At 30.5% G+C, this 11,032-nt stretch overlaps 1 pseudogene; it reads left to right on the top strand.

Moving 5' to 3' along the window:
* Positions 1-6,898: 6,898 nt before the first annotated feature.
* LOC111730127 lies at positions 6,899-7,017 on the top strand (annotated as a pseudogene).
* The last annotated feature ends 4,015 nt before the right edge of the window (positions 7,018-11,032 follow it).

The following is an 11,032-nucleotide window of genomic DNA, read 5'->3' as shown; positions in this document are numbered from 1 at the left end:
GGTTTGTAAAGATGTAGCAAATTGGTGTAACAAAACTTGTTCTGTTGAAGAAACACAAACTCAGAAATTGATCTCAAAATAATGCTTGGAAACAAACTTGCTAAATGTCAGCAATGAACAAGGCTTAATTTTTCAATTACTTCACCCATCCCATATGCAATGACTATTCAGTAAATCCTTGGGATGTTGTTTGAAGAACTCTAATTTCTCACTGAACTTGAGAGATTATCTCTAATCTCTTGCCTTTTTTTCCTTATCACATCATCACTAAGATAGATAGAAAATATAATATTAGCAGCATACCCTACAGATGTGATTTTTAAGTATCTTGTTTAATAGAAGGATTTTTCTTGTCATTCTCTGTGAAATTTCCAATATTACTAATTTAATTTAACTTTTGTATGTCTAAAACATAAACTAAAAAGATTTTAAAGAGCCAATGTTCTGAAATATTTAACAAAATTTTGTGCACATGATTATGCTTGCTTATACATGCACATATATTGAAAAAAGATGCGTAGCTTTCATCAGAATTTCCAAGTCATCTGTGAACCAAAACATATTTAAAATGTGTTTTAAAATGGCAGTAAAGACTGTGGGAGACAAAAAGTTACTTCATATTGAAATAGAAATATATCAGCAATTTTAACACTTTGGACCTAGTTCATTCCATAGCAGACCTATTAAATACACTGAATACAAATAGTAACACTACTTGCAAAAGAAAATCAAGTACCTACTCAGAGCTGAGGTCTATTTTGATCATGTATATACATTATTTAAACACTTGGTACCACACTGGAAAATAGATATTATTATCACATGATATAGTTGAGAACATTGCAACTCAGAACAGTGAGAAACTTATCCAGGGTCAGGTAACAGTGAATGAAAAAGCCAGAATTGGTATCCATTCTTGGTTCTTAATCCCCATTTTCTTGCCAGGAATGTGGTAGGCACTTAATTAAAATGAATTGAATTATATACAAATTTTGACAGGCCAAATGTGTGATTAATGATAGAAATGAAACATATTTACCTTTCACAAAACTTTCTCTCATGTTAATAAACTATAATAATCCTTCTACCCATCTTCATCACATAAATATTCTCTTTTTTCTAATAGTTTTTAAAAATAGATGATAAGAAATTCATTTTTAATTTTCATTTATTTGTTCAAAAAAATGCCAAACTTCTATTATATGCCAAGCATTTTATTGTGGATTCAATGTAGGAATAAAGAAAGTCCTGCCTTTGTCTCTTAGGGACCTACATTTAAGCAAAATAAAGAAACAAGAAACAATTTTAAAATAAAGAAACCAAAAGGTTTTAGCTACAGTGGTCAAGGAAGCCCTCTTCCTTCTTAATATCTAAATTGAATTTTCGAACTGTATTATTCCTACCTAATGTGTTCCTCAACTTCGAAAACATAATATGCATTTTTTTTTTCCCAGAGGAAAGATTTTGAATGCATAAAGTCTAAAATCGTCCCATAAAAATGCATTCAACCACTTAGACACAAAAAAGTGAACTGTATAGTTCATCTCATCTAGTCTCTTCTTTTTGAAAATGAAGAAATATTATTCCTTAATAGTTAAAAGATTTTTTGGGAATTACACAGCCAGAACTTGGACTAGAAGCCAAAAGACATGTATTCTGGGCTAATGTTTATTCTCTTGTGTAGGGTCTTAAGGAACAGTGCTACTCTGAAAGGAAATTGGGCTTCTGGTCTAATGAATGAAAAAGAAAAAAAAGTGAGTGAAATTTTGCATTGACTTTTCTCTCTATTACTTTAGGTATCTTCAGAATTTATTTTTAGAACCTTTATGCTCCTCCAGGTTCTTAGAGTTCCAAGGTACATAGTCTGGGATTTATTGCACAGAAAATGGTGTCTTGAATAGAAAACTAAAAGTCACCATATTGTAGGAACTAAAAGATAGGAATTACTTTAAAGTTATACAATACATTGCATTCTTTAATGTATAATAAAATCAAGACTCAGAAAGAGAATGAATGATCCTCTACGAATCTGGGCTAACCCTCAGGGCTTTTCTGAGTACTTTTCTTATGAGAAACATAATTCAATGTTTGCTATATAGAAATATTTAATGAATTTTGCAAATGGATGAACTATTAAATATTGAGATGATAAAAATTTCTTTGAAAGTTAAAGATTTAAAACAAAAAGCATAAAAATTTTTATTTATTATGTCTCAGAGTGGTTCTTATCTCAAGTATAAAAAATAAATTTAATAATTCTTACAAAATTTTTTTTCCTATTATTCTGTTTCATATTAATCAGTTTTCTTTGTGTTTATATAATCCTTGCTCAAAGTAAGTTTTTATAGAGTTCATGTATACTTACATGTACATGTAAATGATTAATCTTAACCATTTATTGATTTCCTACCATGGATTCTACTATTAAGCCAGTGTTGTTTATATACTCTTCTTTACTAAAAAACTTCTCTAGATTTGCTCTCCCATATTTAAATATTTAAATATGGGAGAGCAAATCTAAACTTTTTGTTGACTTAAACTTTGGGAATGTTGACTTAACGTCCAAATGGGAAGTCATAAATTAGAATAAAATTTTGGCAAATAACTGTTAGATATTGGGTGAAAGACATATACATATATACATACACATGTATGTTCACTTTATATATGTACATTTAACCTTATCTAGCTATTCTAGATGATATTTCTCTTCAAATGGTTTGGTTTAAGAAAATTGTGATGTGATGTCAGAATAATGCAGTATAAAAAATATTTATGTAAATAATAATATAAACAAAATCACTTTAAAAAGGAGCCAAGCTGCCATGCCAGAGGAACTACCCTGCACATTTTATGTCTCAAAAATTTAGATGTTAAATCAAGGCAAAATAATCTTTGGGTTGGTCCTAAGCAAATTTGTTTCCTAAGGACCTATTTGCAAAAGTAACAAGATAGCAGTTTTTATGACTACTGGACTGATAACTATAGGACTGAAAATTTAAAAATATTGTTTAGAATTAATATCATTATATTATGGTATCTGCACCGATAGAAATGCCTTCCATTCATGTAATTACTCCCTTTCCCTTTCTCATAAATTCCCATTGCCTTTGTCTCCTAATCAGAACATTATTTGGGCTTCTGCTTGAATTAATGATTCCCGAATGGCTATTCTTTAATATCAAATAAATGCTTGCTCACTTTTCATTTTGAAATGCTTTTTTATTTTAGATTAGCACTAATATACCCCCAAAAAAGAGTGAGGCACAGCTTAAGTATTGTCAATAAAACTTCAAAGATTTGACAATGGAACAAAGAGATATCTCTTAAGTGGCTTTTTAAATTTTTAATTCATTAGGAGTTAAAACAATAAAGGAGGTAACTAACAGGAACATGGTGTGAACATTAGAGTCTAAGAGAGCACCATCGTTTTACATTAAATGTAGACGAGTACACAGAAATTTGTGATACGGCATAGAAATAAGTCTAATAACACAGAAGGGTAAGATACAGGGCAGAGTATGGTAAAAATTGGACATTTTGCAATTTAGCCTCCTCTCCCACCATCATGTTACATTGACAGTGAATGTTTGAAGGTCTCCTGGCTTAGCTAACTCAGGTTTTAGTGGTAAGAATTCGATGAACTTCATAAATAGATAAATGTGGTTAAGGTAAAGAGTGTGTGGTCACAAATGAAAACAGATGTTTTTAAAAAAAATGGTTTATTTAAACACTCTGGCCTTTTAAGGATGTGGGATGCTCCTACCAAACCTTGTTTTAAAATCAGCTGGAGAAATATTTCTTTTGAATGTAAGATGCAACAGAAAAGCCAGCATGTTCCACTTATGTTGATAGTCAAACTGGGGTGGCTTTGATGTCGCATTTTGTGGCTTTTGAAAATACAGCCAAATAACTGTGTACTTACAAATGTTGTATATATAGCTCAATCTATCACAGTTAAAAAATCTGTTTAAGGGAAAAAAATAACCTGATGTTGAACAACCCACACCCTGATTTAATACTCATGACAGCTCTTAGAACCTGTTAACATTGCCATTTTATCTTGGCTTTCCTCAGCATGGGTATATTATATTAGCTATGTGTTGTGGCCTGATGATGAAAGCTGTGATAGTTTTGGGGTCTCTTAAACCTTAAAGGATAAATCTAATCTTTATTGTCTTAAAAAAAAAAAAAAAACGTCTAAAGCAAGTGGGAAAAAACCATATGGTATTCCAAACCACAAGGGAAATTATACTTCTTTATATAAAGCATTTCCACTAGAAAAAAGGGTAACCCTTCTGTTTATCATTATATTTTATGAGGTAACTTCAATGAAATCATGGAAGTATTATCACATGAACAGCAAAGGCTAAATCTCTTTTGCCAGGGCCCTCAAAGCATAGGAAATTTGGGATATGGCACAATTGAGCTTATTTTCCACACTCCAAACGAGGTTCAAGATGCGGGGTGGGTGAGTGACAGAAGGTTTCTTGCCATCAAAGAAGATAGTCAACGTTTTCAAAACTTTTATGTGGGATATGAGAGTATATTTTACATGCCCAATTCAGAAACTAAAATGCACTTTTAATACAGTTTACTTTGATATTTTATGTGGGCAGAGTTTGTCTGGGTTGAGTCAAATGTTCCAATGTGTGAAGGAAGTACCAGAAAACATGCATAGGGAACTCACTAACTCACTAAAAATAGTATATGTAGTGATGGTTTTTAGAGGAAAATTGCTGAAGTCGTGGCAAGGGTATTTCCATCAGATGAAAACTACCAGTTCTGTCTATTCGTTTCCATTGGAAAATATAAGATCAAAGAAACTCTTTTAGTAGAATGTTTTCTTTCAAATATAACAAAGATTTTTTTTTTTTTGCAAAAATGTCTGTTTCTCCTTCTTTCCATATGTTCTTTTATCCATTCATCAAATATGTGCTATGTGACAGACACTGTGACATAATTATAGTAATAGCAGTCAGCATTTATATACCCTTTAATATGTCACTTTGCAAAATAAGTACTCCATGATGATCTATGGCCACAAGAAAACTGAGGGAAGTGTTCACATTTTACTGTTGAGGAAAATGGAGCTTAGGGAGGCTTTGGAAATGATTTTCTTCAGGTTTATTATGGAGCCAATATTTGAATCCAGGATATCTGATTCCATAGCCCAAATTTTGATGGCTTCTCATTCCTCAAACAGTTTGTCTCAAGGGAGACACAGGCAATTATTCAGTTACCGGTAACTTAGAATATTTATGGATAATTCATAAGGAAATAAAAGGAAAGCATTTTAGAATTCACAAAAAAGGGACATGATAAAAATCCATTAGTCAAAGGTCACTTTATTAATAACCATTATTTTTAAAAATAATAAATGGTATTAGGAAATTTACTACATCAATAATTTATTACACTTACTAAAAAATAATGATAATAATTTTCCACTTACTTCTGAAGCTGTGTCAAAATGTACAACATGATATAACTGACTCTTCTTTTTGATTTGAGTAGAAATTATTTAAGTTGTTATAGTAGTCGAATGGCTGGAGAGCATAAATATTTAATTTTCTTACTCTTTATCTAATAAAGCTATGTGTATACAAAAATTGCATTTACTCAGCACAAATATCAGTCAGTTTTAAAAATGAAATAAAAATAAGTCCCTTGATTAAAAGAATTATAAATTAAATGAAAAAGCTATTTATCTCATTTTAACCATTAAAATGGTGCACAGGTGGAGAAGAATTCATACGAGAAAGAACAAAGTATTTATGATCAAGTTACATTAATTATCACTTATCTTGAGCAGTTTCATTGATAGTTTATATATTTTTACCTAGGAAAAATATTTATCTCTCTGAATTACCCCTTAAGCAGACATCAATAGCGTTGTATGACTACTCTCTAAAAAAAAACCAATGTCTTGAACAAATTATCTCATTACCTTTTAAAAATTCTTGTTCTTTAGAATTTGAAACCTAAACAAATTTATTGGAAATCAGAGAAACAACCCCTTTCCTCCCCCGCCTCCAAAAAAAAGAAAGAAAGAAAAGAAGATGTAAGTTGTCTCATCATTGCTGCTTGGAACACAAAATTGCACACTGACTTTGAAAGACATATTGGTAATTTCTTACAAAACTAAACATTCTCTCGCCATATGATCTAGCAATATACTGTACTACTTGGTATTTACCCAAAAGAGATGAAAAATTATGTCCACAAAAAAACTTGCACATGAATGTTTATAGCAGTTTCATTCACAGTTGCTAAAACTTGGAAGCAAACAAGATGTCCTTTAAGAGCGGAATAGAAAACAAACTGTGGTACATTCACACAAAAGAATATTATTTGGCGATAAAAAAGAATGAGCTATCAAGCTACAGAAAGACATGGAGGAAATTTAAATGCATATTGCTAATTGAAAGGAGACAACCTGATGGCTATATAATCCATAATTGCAATTACGTAACATTCTTAAAAAGGCAAAACTATGGACCCATTAAAAAGATCAGTGATTGTCAGAGAGTAGAGAAAGACAGATGGGAATGAATAGGTAGAATAGGTAGAATAGGTAGAACACAGAGGATTTTTCAGGCAGTAAAACTATTTTGTATGATACTATAATGGTGGGTACATGTTATCATACATTTGTCAAAATCCAAATGTATAACGGAGTGAAACTTAAGGTAAACTATGGACTTTAGTGAATAATATGTATCAATATTGGCTCATCGATTTCAATAAATATATTACAACAATGCAAAATGTTAATAATAAAAGAAACTTGAGGATGGGGAAATAGGACTATCTGGAAACTATACTCTCTGCTCAATTTTTCTGTAAACCTAAAACTGCCAAAAAAAGTTAAAGTCTATTAAAAAATTGTAAAGGAGTCTATGGCCATGCTACCCTGAATAAGCCCGATCCTGTCTGATCTCGGAAGCTAAGCAGAGTCAAGCCTGGTTAGTACTTGGATAGGAGATCCCCTAGGAAGACCAAGTGCTGTAGGTGTAAATAAATAAATAAATAGGGATTGTAGTGTAAACTGACAAGGTCCTCAAAATCTGTGAGGTCAACCAAGGGTTACCTCGCCTAAAAATGAAAAAAAAAAATTGTAAAGGAAGAAAAAAAGATTTGGTTTAAAAATTAGGCAGTTAATAATTTGAACATGGGCTGACTCAATTATATAAGATATGAGTCCATAAAAGCATGCTGTGAATAAAATGTGTTAAAATTTAAATAACTTCCCACGAGGCTAAACAAACAAACAAAATCACAGGGAAATGAATATTTCCTTTGCTGTTGTATGGGTAAGCAAAGATAAAGTTTAGTGTGCATTCCACTTATGATCAAAATAAATCTGCAAAGGGAGTATTTTGTCTTCCAATTGTGATATTTATTCAAAATATAATTTCTTACTTTAGTTATTTGATTTATAACTCTAAAATTCTGAGCATTATATTAAAAATTAGAATTGTTCACAATAGTTCTTAGTAAATAAAAATAAAATTTGACAGGAACATTATTTGGAGCTTATATTTTAGTAAAGGTAAAAACATATACTGAAAAATAAAGTCTAATCATGTTAACATTATTTGTGTTTCAGACATTGTGAAACACTCATTTTTTTCTTAAATGGGTGAAGTATCTATTGAGTTAAATATTACTATGTCTTCTATTTCAAAGATGAAAAAAAAAAAAAACCAAGGCTTAGAGAAGTTAGTCACTTATTCAATGTCACAAGTTTCAAAATTGGTGCAGCTGGAAAGTTAACTCAGGAAATTTGACACAGCCCATAGTCTTAAAAATAGTTTCCAGAGTTGCTATAGAAATAATGCAGAAATGAAAATGTTATTATCATTTAGCAATGCAAGCATTCATTTATATTGCACAAATAATATAAAATCAAAAACAATACAAAAAATTACCTCTGTGTCACAAAAAGTCATTTAGAAAAAAATAAAGCGTATAGAACTATTTATATACAAAAATTAGTTCACAAAATATAACTTGTATGTAAAAGTCATGGTTGACTTGCTAGTTTCCAAAAGTAATATGATTATTCAACAAATAAAAAATTCATGCGATATACACTTAAATGGCAATTAAGCACATCTAAGTAATCAAAACATATTTTAAGTGATCACATCTTTCTTTGACTTATAAAGCAGAGTCTGACGCTGCTCAGTATCACATTTATATAATGATGATCTTTATATATGTGTAAAATATCTAGTTAACAAGCTACATTGATCAATTATAGGACAATATATGTCGGCCTGTACTTCATAGAATTTCCATATTCAAACTATTAACTTAATTCAGCTCTTTTTAGCATTTGTAAATTGCTTCCTGTTATTAGACATGTATTATATGTTTTTGATTAATTTTAGGCTCTGAAATTTTTTTAATAAAAGCACTATAATCACATTTTCTAACATAAAGCATTTTCTTTTTGAAATATCTAATCCTTATTTTTTTGATAACAGAGATTACTCTCTTAAATCCCAATAATATCCATTTTCAATCATGTTCATTCTTAATAACCCCAAGTGTAACAGCTGTAGCCATTTTTTGTAGGCCCTCACTTACCTGAATTTCTTTCAGGAAACATAAACTTCCAAACTAAATCTCCATTGAGACTTACCCTTCCTTAGACTTTGATGGTATAAAGAAATTAAACTTTGTGTTTTCTATAATGATGTATATGTAATTTAAAGAATTTTGAATATTAATGTTTTCCTAAGATTTATTACAGTTAAAAAATATGTAATGCTCTAGTCTATGTGTACATTAAATATTTGTTTCACAAACAGAAATCTAATTCCTGCACCATCACACACTTTGTAGTGATATGTTTACTTTTACCACAGTCTGTTCACAAACTTTCTTCTAACACTTCAAGTGAAGTCTCCCCATAATGGGAACATTGGTAAATTAGCATGAGAATGTTAAAACCGCATATATCCCTTTGTGGTGACTGCTTTAATGCATATCTCCCATTTTTGCTTTTGTGTTCTCCTACAATATTTATTTATGTTTTGAAATAATGTAATTTCTTTATACAAGTAACATGAGAAATTAATTCTCATAGTTCTCTAGATTAGAACATGTCCTTTGGAATCAGAAAACAAACAAACAAAAAACAAGTTTAAATTTTTTCTCTACAACTTACTAGGCATGTGGCATGTGACCTTCCATAATTTGCTTAACTTCTCTGAGCCTCAGGTTTCTCATGTATAAGGGAAGGATAGCACCCTGCATACACCCATTTCTCAGCTACGAAAAGTGAGGAGTGGAGACTTGTCCAAGAGAATACAGCTAATTGAGGGCATGTAGAGGCAGAGATAGAGTCAGGTGTCCTAACTGCAAACACTACCTTCTCAGGCCACCTTGCTTAAAGTCATGTTTTATGTGATTTTTCTACCTATATCACTTCTCAGTACTCAGTGAAAACAGTGATGTGATATGTACCATGAGTGCAACTTCCCCCTGAGCTCAGACTCTCCATGCAGCAGTCTCGGTGGCAGAGTCTATGCTGCTGCTAACCCCCCAGCCCCATTCCAGGCCATTATAGTCACCTTTGTCACAAATGCTTGCTGTCTCTCTCTCTCTGCTGGAATTCTCAGAGTTTAATGAAGCAGTTTCCAAACTGAATTCATATATGCTGCCTAAGAAATTGAAATTCACCAGAGTTCCAATGAAACGTGTAGAATCTCAGTTTAAATGAAACACCCACTTTGCATTCACCCCACTCTCTCCTGGAATGGATTTGTATAAATATTTGCCTTCACTCTTCTTAGCTCTTTTTAAAATAAGCTTTATTTTTTTAGAACAAAAAAGAAATAAGTAAAACAAAACAAATAAATAAAACAAAAATAAATAAAATAAAGCAAAAAACAAATAAAATAAATGGTTCTTAATCCACAGGCTAAGCATTAAATAATGTTTTTTTAAAGAACATGTCTAGAACGATTATAAGCTTTCAATATATTTTGTTTCTCTACCTTCTTCTTCTCTTTATCTCTTTATCCTGAACATTGAAATAATACCATAAAACTTTTTATCTGCACTTATGAGTGTCCATGTAGCACCTTCTCTTGTCACTTCTGGGAAAAAGTCACACATTCACCATTAGTATCATATGGAAAGCTCTAAGGAAGGGCACGAGATTTATCATAAATTTCAGAGAAATAAATTGTAAAGAAAATTTAACTTTATGTGCATTTCAATTTGGATTCTTGAATTTTTAATTGCGATTGAGTTATCAATTAATTAGAAGAAAATTGTCATTTTTAATGCTATTTTCTCATCTATGAAAATGGTGTTTCTTTCTATACATTCAGATTTGTTTGTTTCATGTCAGAAAACTATAAAGATATTATATTATTCTAGTTTTATTTTTTATGTGCACATGGATGTGTATTTCCTATGGGAATAATTTTTTTCTTGTTATATTTTTAGACACCATTGTTAGTGATTTTAAAAAGTTATTGATATGGGCTTAATTGACCTTTTTTTCTGGCCATCTAGTTGAAATCTTTTAAAAGTACTAATAATTCACATTAAATTTTTGTATTTTCTGGTAAAAAAACATTATCTACATCCAATGACACATTTATCTTTTAATTTCTAATCTTGATCTCTTACTTTCCTATCTTACATCAACCGTAATCTTCACTGTGATATAAATATATGTGGCACTATTGATACTTGTCTTATTTCTCATTTTAACTGAATATCCTAATGTTACATTACTAAGCACAAATTTTGAAAATAGTTTTCTAGTAGATTTTTTTTATTGTGGTAAGAAATACATAACATAAAATCTACCTCTTAATAAAGTTTTAAATGTACAGTATAGTATTGTTAACTTTATGTACATTGTTGTACAATAGATTTTAAAAGTACATTTCTATTTCTAGTTTGCTAAAATGCTTTTTGTTTAGTCATGATTCAAATAGACTTTCAGTAAATTCTTATTCTGTTTTTATTTAGATAAATATATACATACACATATTTATAT

The sequence above is a fragment of the Pteropus vampyrus genome, unplaced genomic scaffold (genome assembly GCF_000151845.1).
Source record: "Pteropus vampyrus isolate Shadow unplaced genomic scaffold, Pvam_2.0 Scaffold9, whole genome shotgun sequence".
NCBI lineage: Eukaryota > Metazoa > Chordata > Mammalia > Chiroptera > Pteropodidae > Pteropus > Pteropus vampyrus.
The sequence above is the reverse complement of the archived record's forward strand: the minus strand, read 5'-3'. Positions and strand labels throughout refer to the sequence as shown.